The sequence below is a fragment of the Panthera leo genome, chromosome B3 (genome assembly GCF_018350215.1).
Source record: "Panthera leo isolate Ple1 chromosome B3, P.leo_Ple1_pat1.1, whole genome shotgun sequence".
Taxonomy (NCBI): domain Eukaryota; kingdom Metazoa; phylum Chordata; class Mammalia; order Carnivora; family Felidae; genus Panthera; species Panthera leo.
In genome coordinates this window covers 71475944-71489609 of record NC_056684.1, presented here as the reverse complement: position 1 = coordinate 71489609, position 13666 = coordinate 71475944, and the positions used below count along the sequence as shown (strand labels likewise).

General features: G+C 41.2%; 1 protein-coding gene across 1 annotated transcript in view; it reads left to right on the top strand.

The window, feature by feature from the left end:
* The first annotated feature begins 6737 nt into the window (after window positions 1-6737).
* The window catches only part of LOC122222280 (ribonuclease pancreatic-like), a 49728-nt gene continuing 42799 nt past the window's right edge, over window positions 6738-13666 (top strand). The window contains exons 1-2 of the mRNA XM_042942608.1: window positions 6738-6863; window positions 7129-7417. The gene's annotated coding sequence lies outside the window, so the exon portion shown is untranslated. The remainder of the gene's footprint in view (window positions 6864-7128; window positions 7418-13666) is intronic.

Here is a 13666-nt window from a genome sequence, read left to right as displayed (position 1 = left end):
AGGGTTGGTCAGTTACTTATGCCTATGTCATCTAATCTGGAAAATATTGATAGCAATAATATACACATAACAGGTTTGCAGGGGAAATTTAATATGGTAAAATGTGTGTGTGTGTGCGTGTGTGTAAAATATGTAGCAGAAAACATTACAAGGTAAAAGATGATCTTACTAAGGAACATCAGTCCTATTTATGAGGGTAGCAATGTGGTATCCAGTACTGCTGTGACCCTTCTGTGATGCTTACAATGAGAGAGAACATGCTCGTTTGTTTTCCTTACTCCCAAAGGCGTTCGAACTGGGACTCAGGGTTTCATGTCTTTTTGAGTAAGTCCTGCATAGATGGACGGCAGCTCCTACGGATGAGGCCTTATTTCTCAGAGACACTTACCCAAACTGAAATAGAGGAAATCACCTTTTAACATCTTGCTTTACTCATCAGAGCAAAGAGACATAGGTGATCACAAGAATTACATCTGGTATCAGGTCAGTGGTGAATCTGAGGAAGTGTCTCTGCAAACAATTAGAGCACCTTTTCCTAATGGTTACAAATCAGGACGTGCATGATTTAGTATCTCTTTTGTATAGAATTTGATAAATATGGCCAAACTATTGACCTTGGGCTTCATTATTTTCTACTGTCCTTGGGTCCTTTACTCTTCTCTGTAAGCATTTTTCAAGGTATTTATTTACTATTTGCTTATATATTTATGTATGTATGTATTTATTTATTTTTAAAATTTTTTAATGTTTTTATTCATTTTTGAGAGATAGAGAGAGACAGATCACTAGTGGGGTAAGGGCAGAGAGAGGAAGGCACAGAATCCAAAGCAGGCTCCAGACTCTGAGCTGTCAGCACAGAGCCCAACACGGGGCTCGAATCCACAAACCGTGAGTTCATGACCTGAGCCAAAATTGGACGTTTAACCGACTGAGCCACCCAGGCACCCCTCAAGGTGGAGTTTTTAAAATGACAACTCTGGATATGGCTGTACTGTATGTGTACACATTGAAATGTGTACAACAGATGGGAAATGAGCTGATTGATGTTAGTAGGTAAATATAAAAGTATTCACTGTCATGTATTATGTAATTAACACACACTTTCATGATATACTAATAATTATATACACATAATTTCATGTATACTATTGCTTAGGGCCAAGTTGTGTAAAAGCATGAGTTCATAAAATGGATAATGTTAATTAGTAGTACAGGTGGAATGGAGCTGTGGCCGGGTGCCTGATGTCTAGAGAACCCTGAGATAAGCAGTTGGGCTTGTGTAAGTCGATACTCTACTTGCTTGAATTTCTCAGTTTGTGCTAATCCACTTATTTCATTACTGCTGAAATTTTTAGGAAATGAGGCTTTTCCTTCAGAGGGAGACTTGGCTTCTTACCCTGTTCTTCCTCCGAAGCCAAGATAATTTCCTGCACAAAGCATCATTCCTTCTTCCATCTCTGTCTACTCATCTCACATCCATAAGAGGGACAACCTTGGTTGTCTATTAAAGTACATAGGCTTTTTAAAAAGTGTAGAATTTGTTTCCTGAATTCCACATATGAGTGAAATTATATGGTATTTGTCTTTCTCTGATTGACTTATTTCGCTTAGCATAGTACACACTAGCTTCATCCACGTTGGTGCACGTGGCAAGATTTCATTCTTTTATATGACTGAGAGATATTCCATTGTGTATATGTGTATATATATATATATATATATATATATATACACACATGCACACATATACACATATACACACACATATATATGTGTATATGTATATATATACACACATGTATGTATATATGTGTATATACACACACATATATGTGTGTGTGTATATATATACATATATATGTGTATATATATATACATATATACATATATATACCACTTTTTCTTTATAAAAGAAAACAAATGAACACGGTGTGGGGGAAGAGAGGCAAACCAAGAAACAGACTCTTAACAACAGAGAACAAACTGAGGGTTACCGAAGGGGAGGTGGGTAGGGGGATGGGGGAAATAAGGGGTGGGTATTAAGGAAGTCACTCGCTGTGATGAGCACTGGGTGTTGTATGTAAGTGATACTACATATGAAACTAATTGCACTGTATGTTAACTAGTTGGAATTTAAGTAAAAACTTGGGCGGGAAAAGATTAGAGTTTGACTCAAAGCTTTGCTATTCACCAACCTCATGACCTCAGACAGGAGCTCACTCTTTCTTTTCTACCAGGAAAACAGTAAAATTCTTTATGATACAGACATAATAAATTTGATGGTAGGTCAACCTGGATTCTGAGCAGGTAAAAGGTAAAAAGGTAAAAAAAGGTAAAAGGCAAAAGGTAAAAGTCAATATCATCTCTAGAAAAGTGGAGGAGGGGGTTACCGACAGGACAGCGTTGTTGTAAGGCTTGATAAAAATGTCTAGAATGGAATAGGCATACCCATATGGTGTTGGGTTCCTTCATTTCCAATGCTTAATGGGAAATTATGCTGTGTATAAATGATGAATGAAGCCAAGATATGTTAGGATATATAGTACCTGTCAAAGTTTCCTCCTGGGTGTAATGTTCTGGGTTTCTTCGTTGCCTATTAGACCAAAGGTAGGTGAAGGGAAGAAACTTTATCAGAGACAGCTGAGGACAGAAACTACTGCATTCACGTCTGCTGACTGAGAGGCATCTCCGGTGCATTCGCTGGCTGGTCTCAGAGGTTTGGCAACATCCTGTAGTCTTTTGTGCTGATCTTTTCTCTTGTTCAATTAAATGACAGTTCTGAGTGACAGGCCTTGGCATCTTCTCTGTAATAAAATCAACTTAAAAATGGTTTGCATCATCTTAAAATAATGATGTGATCTGTATATAAGAATAATTTTGTTTCAAATAACCATACCTTTTCTGCACAAATTCATAACGATTCTGGAAAATCAGATTTACACAGACAAATAGTTCACATCTACCAAATTTCCCATACGCCTTCTCCTACGTGCGCGCGCGCGCGCACACACACATACACACCAGACTTCTTAATCAGAGTATTCAATTTCTTTTCTTACTTAAAAAGATTTTTTTTTTACATTTATTTATTTTTTGAGAGACATAGACAGAGCACAAGTTTGGGAGGGGCAGAGAGAGAAGGAGACACAGAATCCAAAGCAGGCTCCAGGCTCCGAGCTGTCAGCACAGAGCCCGGAGCCCGAAGAGGGGCTTGAACTCACAAACCGTGAGATCATGACCTGAGTGGAAGTCAGAAGCTCAACCGACTGAGCCACACAGGCGCCCCTCTTTTTTTTTTTTTAAGTTTATTTACTCATTTTGAGAGAGAGAAAGAGAAAGGCAGAGAGAAAGGGAGAGAAAGAATCCCAAGCAGGCCCTGTGCTGTCAGCTTAATCTCACGAACTGTGAGATCATGACCTGAGCCAAAATCAAGAGACTGAGCCTCCCAGGCACCCTTCTCCCTCTCCCTCTCCCTCTCCCTCTCCCTCTCCCTCTCCTTCTCCCTCTTCTTTTTCTTCTTTGACAGAGAGAGAGAGAGAGAGAGAGAGAGAGAGTGAGCAAGCGAGAGTGAGCGCACCAGCAGGGGAGAAGGCCAGAGGAAGAGAGAGAATCTCCACACTGAGTGTGGAGCCTGATGTAGGGCTTGATCCCACAACCCTGGGATCATGACCATCCAGGTGCCCCTGGAGTATTTAATTTCTAAATAAAGTCTGAACTGAAAAGAACTCCTAAAGACATTCGTACCAAATCTCTCAGTTTCCAGCTGAGGAGCAGCAAAGGTAGAGTGATATGTCAAGCTCATTAAAAAAAAAAATTAATGATAGAACTGGTTATTTAAAAACATGTTTTCTTGCTCTGAGGATCTATTAGTACTATGTGGCAATCCCTAAATGGATGGGTCTATCTAATCTGTATAGATCTCTGAGAGAACCCGCAAGGCCAGGGAAGTGAGTTGGAGGGAAAAAAGAAGGGGGAGATAGAGATGGATGTGTGACCAGGCAGGAGGACCTCATGGAATAAGTTGCTCCTATAAGTGTTTGGAGGGGTGAGGAGAGATGGAGACAGGTGTGGGGAATGGGAAGTGCTGAGGGCCTGGGGTCTGGTCAAGGAGAGAAGAGTATCTTGGGAAACAAATGCAGGTGCCCTACTCTCTGTGTCCTCCCTCCCTCTTCTGGGACAGAGACATGAGGCAGATAAGCAAACATATTAACCTTACTTCCTGTTAATGTTTGTTTTTTTGAGAGAGAGAGAGCAAGCAGTGGAGGGGAAGAGAGAGAGAGAGAGAGAGAGAGAGAGAGAGAGAGAGAGAGAGAATATCTCTGTACTGGTGGCGCAGAGCCTGATGTGGGGCTTGAACTCACAAAATGCAAGGTCATGACCTGAGCCAAGAGTCAGATGCTCAACTAACTGAGCCACCCAGGTGTCCTGCAAACATATTTACCTTGAACTAAATCTCCTTATAAATTTTTGTTGATTAAGCTAAGTGTTGTCCAGTGACTGCCACTACTAATCACAGCTACTAATTTTAGGTAATGTGCTTTTTCCTCTTGGGTGTCTTCCGAGGGCTAGGTTAGTCTCACGCTACAAAGGCAACTTTCTTCTCAGTATGAAGACAAGTGTTTTCATGGAGAACAAATCTCTAAACATTTCCTTGTCCTGCTGCCTGGTGCATATCCTCTTCAGAAAGTTAAGGTCAGATAAAGGACACTGGTTTGAGTCAAAGCTCTACTACTTCTGAATAATGAGACCCTGTACATACAATTTAGCCAAGTGGAACACACCAGAAGATTGGACACTTTAAGCCCAATGGCCAGATATGCAGGGCCACGAACACACCAAATTGTGAGAGCTGTAAATAAGAACTGTTGTGCAACTTAAACAAAAGTAACTGAGCAAATTAAAGTTCAAAAAGAGGAAGTGCTCTGTTCTTGGCCATGATAAAGTAGATAGAAGTTAAAGGATGTTGAAATCTAGGCATTCCATCTCAACTCAAGTTTGTCAGATTGCCTAATTGCTTTTGTCCTGTTGCCTAATTGCACAAAAGGCTTTTGAGACCCATCTGCCTGGGAAACCTATTAAGAGCCATGAAACCTGCTTACACTATAACTTGTTGATTGACTGTATGTGCACCTCTTGCCACCTTCATTAGCAAGGTCCCTAAACTAGCTAGTTTTGGAGTTCTGGGAAGTCATATGTACTAATTCCATCCTTTGTCTTACTGAAATGCAGACCCAAGTCTCAGGCAGCTTCTTCTGTAATGAGAACACTCACCATTTTAACTGTGGGGACAAAAACAATGCAATCTTTACATAAAAGTGACTAATATATATTTTTTGCCTGAATAAACTAACAATCACTTTTAAGAACAGTTAGCCTTAATTAGATGAACAGTTCTCAAATGGAAACCCGATTTGCAAACAAAATATTTCTCCTTACCTGAACATATATAAACTAATATGCACACACACAAATCCCACGTGGGCTGATGCACGCAAGTAATGCTCAATTAGGGAGTGAAAGAATGGCAGAGTGGAAAATCTTTAGTCTATAACCTTCATTTTAGAGCTTACAAGTGGAGGATGAGGTGATTTGCCTACCTCCCATAGCAAGCTTGTGACAGACAGGCACCAAACAGCAGGTTCCTCTCTTCATGCTTGTGATGTCATAGGCACTCTGTCTGATGCTGGTAAACATTCTAGATGCGAAGTAGTAAACGTGAAATTAGTCCATCTAGGCAATGTGTTTAAGATCATTACAGACTTTTTCCATGTGGCCTTCATCCTGAGGTCTGGGAAGAAAATATCTACAATGTCATTTCTTCAGGATTAGAGGAAAGAGGCGGTGGAGGTTCCATTTTTGCTAGGCATATCCACTCTTGAGAGGGACATGTCTATTTCTGTAGATGTCATCTGCTTGGCAAAAACTCTTCCCTGGGACTCCCAGCTATGAAAAAAAGGAGTTAGAATATTAGACTCAGAGACAGGAACCTGACACCCAGGCAGTGCTCAGAAACCCTGAACATCGTTGGAAAGTTTCCTGATGATGGACCCTATCCAAGGAAGAGTTGGGGATCCTTATTTTGAGGCAAAGAAATATGTGGGGGAAACATGAAGTCTACTCCCTTAGAATTGAAATGCTCACATTTTCTTTTTTTTGTTTAAGTTTATTTTATTTATTTTGAGAGAGGGAGAGAGAGAATCCCAAAGGTTCCACACTGTCAGCTCAGAGACTGATGTGGGGCTTGAACTCACGAACCATGAGATTCTGACCTGAACAGAAACTTAAGAGTTGGTTGCTTAACTGACTGAGCCACTCAGATGCCCCACATTTTCTTTTCAATAGCATTTAAAACAGGCATGTGTAGGGGTGCCTGGGTGGCTCAGTAGGTTAAGCGTCCAACTCTTGGTTTCAGCTTAGGTCATGACCTCATGATCCATTGGATGGAGTCCTGAGCTGGGCTCTGTGGCTGACAGTGTGGAGCCTGCTTGGGATTCTCTCTCACTCTCTCTCTGCGCTTTCACACCCTGCACACACTCTCTCTTTCTCAAAATAAATAAACATTAAAAAAATAAAACAGGCATATATATTTAAAGAAGTGTGTGTGTGTGTGTGTGTGTGTGTGTGTGTGTGTGTGTGTATTTCAGGAAGTGTAAACATTTTTTATGAATGCAAGGCATATGGTTTGTCAATTCCGTTCTGAGTTAGCAGGGAGACCCACTTCCCTCACAGGCTAGGAATCATGTGGCTGATAGATGCAAACACTTTAGAGATGTAAAATTTCAGGTTAACTGGACTGCTCAATTAAGGAGCAAGAATCTACTTTGGGGTTGGGAAATAACCTTGTATGACAGTCCCATACAGGGGTGAGTAGGTGGTAGGCACCTCCTTTATTGACAAGTCCTTCTCTCTCCTTGTCTCTTACCCAGAGAAATGAAGGGATGTGAGGTAGAAGGAGGATGTGAAGACAGTAGTTGCTGTGAGTACAAGAAGAGTGAGTGTAGATAGGTCAGGAGAAGAGAATTTATGACATTAAGTATTTGGGGCAAGGAATTCTTAGAAATAGGTACTTAGGAGGAAGGGTACCATGGCCCACTCTCTGACCCCACTCTTCTTGACCTGTTTTCACAGGGAGCATGAACCTGATGTGGACCTTCCTCCACCTTCTCTTCCTGGAGCAAACTCTTCACCCCAGGCCTGCTCTCCTCTACAAAACATACAGACAACACCAGGTCCTGGGTCCCTGGAGGACACCACCGATACTGTGAGGTGATGGTGAGGTGATGGTGGCTGATGCACAGGGGTAAATGCAAGACGATCAACACCTTCATTCATGAGGATGTGGCCACGTTGGCATATTTCTGCAGAATTCCACCTCTGCCCTCTACCAACAGCTGCTGCGTGCACAACGGTCACAAAGGTACTCACGATGTCAGTGTGCTTTGCCGCATAGGAACCAGACCCCTGCACTGCTTTACCACCTTAGGCCCATCCCTGTAGGCTGTGAGGACGGGGCACCTGTTCACCTGGATGGCTAGATGACTCCTGCACCTCACACAGGAAGCTAAGTGACTTGCACCCCACACCTCCAAACGTTTGAGGCCCTGGCCAAAGACTTCCCTGTAATGCTTCTCCCCTCGTATAGGGATCTCTCATTGTAACCATTCATGTGCACTTCCTGCATCTCTCTCCCAGCCTCTGCCCCCAAATCACCACTCCACTGGACACGCCGGCCACGGTGTCAATTTTTTTTGGTGCAAGACAAAATGGGGGTGGAGGAGTTGGGGAGAGCCTGGGTAATGGGCATCTACTGTGGAAAAGCCTTGCTCTCACTGAGTGGCTACACAGGCCCGGCTGGCCGGGCAGATTTGCCCACAAGGTGCTCTGGTAACAACTCGCAGTGGCACTGGCCCTAGGCAGCCCTGAGTGGTCCGGCTCACAGGGTCTTTCTTCCCCACCTTCAGCTCCCTTCTCCCCAGCGGGCTCCTGCGGAGGGGATTAGGGACAACATCCAACGGGGGAAGCCCGCTGCCTTTCCAGAAACAAAGCCCTGAAGCTGGGAAACAGCACTGGAAGGAGCCGCTACCTGGAGGAGAGAAGTGGTGAAGCAGGGACTCTGGCAGGTGCTCGCGGCCGCCTCATTGGCCTGCAGGGGGCGCTGCGCCACCTGAATCCGTTGGCCAAGCAGAGACCAGAAATTTTTCCTGGGTTGATGGGTTGGAAGTTTTGTGGTTACCAACACACGGCTGGGGGGTAACAGGTGAAGAAGCAGAAAATTCAGCCGATATGATTAGAGTCTAACTTTCAAAGAACAGATTTCTGAATTTTATCATAACTTTCATGCTCTCATGCTCTTTAGTATTGAATTTACCACCTTCAGATTTACATTCCAGCACTGTAGATATGAAGGAAAGAAAAGATTAAGTACAGAGCAGCTACTTATGCTATAAGCTTTACAGTTTCACTGTACTGGAAAAGAGTTTGTTTCATTTTTTTTTTTTAATTTTTAATGTTCATTTATTTTTGACAGAGAGACAGAGAGCAAGTAGGAGAGGGGCAGAGAGAGAGGGAGACACAGAGTCCGAAGCAGGCTTCAGGCTCTAAGCTCTAAGCTCTAACCCACAAATCATGACCTGACCCCGTCAGGGTCATGACCTGACACGAAGTCAGATGCCCAACAAACCGAGTCACCCAGGCGCCCCAGTTTGTTTAATCTTGTAATCCATTGTATACACACTTCATTTCTTTTCTTTGTTTTTCTTTTTTTAAAAGTGCGCACCATGCCCAAAGACCCCTGAGATCAAGAGTTGCATGCTTTATCCTTGGAGCCGTCCAGGTGCCCCTACACAATCCATTTCTGAAGGCAGTTTTTCTACCCACAAGAGGGAGAATCTGTAGGTGACTTTCTTCTCTACCCTGTGACTCCACCAAAATCGTGTCAAGGCTTTAAGTCAAAGGAAGGCACCTGACTCTAGGGCAGCCATCCATGGACTGACAGGCTGGGTGCCCATGAAAGAAACTGGTCTGGAGATTTTACTGTCCTGGAATAAGGTTGACAAAACTGGATACTCTTATTTTCATTTCCCCCCATAATTCCAGGAGCTGTGATTGTATTGTCTTCGTTTGTGACCTTTAGCACGTAGCCTATTGCTTGCTGTAAGAGAGCTTTCAATAAATCTTTAATGGGCCATTGTAATAGGTCCTGCTGGTGCTAAGGATTTTTTGCAGATTCTGTTTTCAGAATGGGAAAGTTCCCTTCCCTTCTGCTCTCCGTTGCCACCTGTAAATGGATTGTGAATTTTGTTGAATAATTTTTCTTCATCTGATGACACAGTCATATACTATTTCCGTCCTAATCAGTTAATGGAGTGGAATTGAATAAAATTTCTGGACATAAGCAACTCCATTTTGAAGCTCTATTTTCCTTGTCAACTAATGAACTCTTGGACTGGGCCAGAAGCCACAATGGTTTTACAAGCAGTTCCTCATAAAATTTCAAATGAGCAACTGGCATTAGGATCATGTGAGGACAGGAGAGTTAATTAATACATACCAGTGACCGTTTCATTTGATAGCACCAATAAAGTAATCAGTAAGATAGTAATCAGAAGCGGTTCAATCAATTAGCACCAAATTGCCTGTTTTTTTCTTCCTTCTCTTATCTAAAGCATGTAATTACCCCTTCCTTCTTTCTCATAAAAAACCCCCAGTTTTCCCCACCTGAGGGGGCACTTTTCTGGTTACCCTTAAATCTAGTCCCACATTGTAACTCTGAGACCCCAAATAAAAGCCTTTGCTCTTCTTCTTTTTCTTTTAAAATTTATTTATTTGAGAGAGAAAGAGAAAAAGAGAACGGGGTAGGGGCAAAGAGAGAGGAGAGAGAGAATCTCAAGCAGGATCTGCATTGTCAGGGAAGAGCCTGATTCCAGGCTCTATCCCACAAACCACAAAATCATGACCTGAGCAGAAATCAAGAGTCAGATGTTCAATGGACTGAGCCACCTGGGTGCCCCACCTTTGTTCTTTTTCACTTCTGCCTTATTTTCTTGGTTAATTCTGGGTGAATTGCATTAGTTGATTTTAGACTATTAGACCAGCTTTGAGATGAATCCATTTTGGTTATGCTAAACTGTCTTTTTATATATAAATGAATTTACTTTGCTAATATTTAAGGATTTTATTTTGCATTTATGGTCATGAATGAAATTGGTATGTATTATTATTATTATTATTATTATTATTATTATTATTTGTATTATCTTGTCTGATTTTAGTATCCAGGTTGTATGTTAGCCTTCAGAAATGAGTTGAAGAGTATACCTTCTTTTTCTATTTCCTATAATTGGAATTGTGTGTTATTTTACTATTTACAGAACTCATCTGTAAGGCTGTCTGGTCCTGGCATTTTCTATGTGACTGTTTTTTAACTTATGTTTCAATCTCTTTATATTGTTATGTAGATACTGAGTTTTCTGTTCTTTTTTTTTTTTTTTGAAGTTTATTTATTTATTTTGAGAGACAGAGAGAGAGCGAGTTTGAGGCAGAGAGAGGGGTGTAGAGAGAGAATCCCAAGCAGGCTCCACACTGTCAGTGTAGACCCTGACATGGGGCTCAAACTCATGAACTGTGAGGTCATGACCTGAGCGTAAATCAAGAGTTGGATGCTTAACTGAGCCACCCAGGTGGCCCTCTATTTCTTCTTGAGATAGCTTTATCAGGTTGTATTTTTATCTAGAAATTTATCCATTTCATCTAAAGTATTTAAATATATCAGCATAACCGGATGATGTATGAAGTGATAGTATACCTGGAACTAAAGTTATACTGTATGTAAATAAAAAATTTTTAAACATATATATCAACACAAAGCTATTCATAAGCTATTTAATATTTGCAGCATCTGTTTTTACATCTTATTTCTGTTATGACATTTTATTTGTACCCTTTATATTGATAAACCTATGAGATGTGTCTCTGTTATTAGGCTTATTAAACAAATACTTTTTTTTTAAGTAGGCTCCATGGGCATGGAGCTTGAACTAACAACCCTGAGATCAAGACCTGGTGCTCAATGGACTGAGTCATGCAGGAGCCCCAAACAGTGACTTAAAAAAAAATTTTTTTTTAATGTTTATTTATTTCTGAGAGAGAGAGAGAGAGAGACAGAGAGTGATCAGGGGGAGGGGCAGAGAGAGAGGGAGACACAGAGAATTTGAAGCAGCTCCAGGCTCTGAGCTGTCAGCACAGAGCCCAACATGGGGCTTGAACCCACAAACCATGAGATCATGACCTGAGCCAAAGTCACACGCTTTACCGACTGAGCCACCCAGGGACCCCCCCAAATGGTGACTTTTCCTTAAGGTTTATTTATTTTGAGAGAGAGAGAGAGAGAGAGAGAGAGAGAATGAGTAGTGGAGGGGCAGAGAGAGAGGTAGAGAAAGAATCCCAAGCAGGCTCCATGCTGTCAGCCCAGAGCCTCAAGTGGGGGCTCGAACTCATGAACCATGAGATCATGAACGGAGCTGAAACCAAGAGTCACACGCTTAACTGACTGAGCCATCCAGGCGACACCCCCCTAAATAATGACTTTTTCAGACATACCAAAGCTAAAAGAGTTCATTGCCTGAAAGAAGTCTTTCAGATAGAGAAAAAATGACAGCAGGTGAAAATAGGAATCTACACAAGGAATGAAAGACATTGGAAATTGTAGCTATATGACAATATGAACAATTGCTGGGAATAATGCATGGGAATAGTTTGGAAAGTTTTGATTTACAATGCTAAACTATGGGATTTTGTTCTCCATGAAGGAATGTGCTTATTTTCTAAAGGAAAACCTCTGATAATATAATTTTATTTAGCCTTCCAATAAGTGTCAAACACAGTAAACCTGTCTCCAAATTAAAAAGAAAAAGTCTTTACAAGAATTTTAAGGAGAACAGGTCCCCACCCTGGTAATCACATGCACTTGAAACAGCTGTGGCAGGGGGAAGGCCGCCACCACTGAGGCAAAATTTCAAACACAGTTCTCAGTTCTCAGGCTGTTGTCCTGAGTAGGGAAAATAACTGAAGTACTCTGCAATAAGAGAAAGGATAAAAAGTGATGGAGGGGCGCCTGGCTGGCTCAGTCGGTTGAGCCGGTTGTTCTTGACCTCGGTCATGAGTTTGTTCCTCATGTTAGGTGTAGAGATTACTTAAATAAACAAACTATGGAAAAAAATAAATGAAGGGAATCTAGGATGGAAAACAATGCTGCCACTATAAAAAACACCCTAGGAGAAAGCTTATAGGAATGGGAAAATATTCCCTATATGTTGTTAAGCAACAAACAAACAAAAGAACACAACAAAGAACACCAAAAGAAGAAAAGAAGAAAAAAAGCAGAACATAAAATAGTATGTATCCTATCACACATTTTAGTTTTAAATTTAACCAGACACAAAATAATAGTTGGACATTTGTGAATATGAAGAGTATCTTCAACTGGTGAGATCACAGCTAACTTGTTTTTGTTTTTTTAAGATTTGTGATTTTCTCAAATTTCCCAATGTTTCTGTATTGAAAATGTGTTACTTCTCCAATAAGGAAAAAAAATGAAGATGTTATTTAAAATATTGGCTCCTTAAATCAGACATTCTGAGGTTTCTTTACAGACTCACCAAAACCCACTTCTTGCTGCATTGGGGACTGCACACTCAGCTAAACTTTTGGACTCGTCCTCCAGGTGGGTGATACTTATAGAGGAAGAATGTTTGGAATTCTAGAGTTGCTCAGAGGATTTTTTGACTGCTTTTTATGAAGCCAATCCACTTCTTCTCCCCAAGAACACTTCAAGAAAAATGCATCACCCCCTGGGTAACTGCAATTTTCTCTTTGTTGTCTTTCAGAAGGCTGATTGGTAATACACATACAGGGAATCCCTATTTTGATACAAAAATGTTTTTCTCTAAGAAGAATCATCATGGACTTCTCCCTTGGTCTCCTACCATTTTCTTTTCTTTTCTTTTTTTAATTTTATTTTTTAAATTTACATCCAAATTACCATACAATGCAATGATGATTTCAGGAGTAGATTCCTTAATGCCCCTTACCCATTTAACCCATTCCCCCTCCCACAACCCCTCCAGTAACCCTCTGTTTGTTCTCCATATTTAAGAGTCTCTTATGTTGTGTCCCCCTCCCTGTTTTTATATTATTTTTGTTTCCCTTCCCTTATGTTCATCTGTTCCGTGTCTTAAAGTCCTCATGAGTGAAGTTATATGTTATTTGTCTTTCTCTGACTAATTTCACTTAGCATAATATCCTCCAGTTCCACCCATGTAATTGCAAATGGCAAGATTTCATTCTTTTTGATTGCTGAATAATACTCCATTGTATGTGTGTGTGTGTGTGTGTGTGTGTGTGTGTGTGTGTGTGTATATATATATACCACATCTTATTTATCCATTCATCCAGCGATGGGCATTTGGGCTCTTGCCATACTTTGGCTATTGTTGATACTGCTGCTATAAACATGGGGGTGCATGTGTCCCTTCGAAACAGCACACCTGTATCCCTTGGATAAATGCCTAGTAGTGCAATTGCTGGGTCATAGGGTAGTTCTATTTTTAGTTTTTTGAGGAACCTCCATACTGTTAAACAGAGTGGCTGCACCAGCTTGCATTCCCAC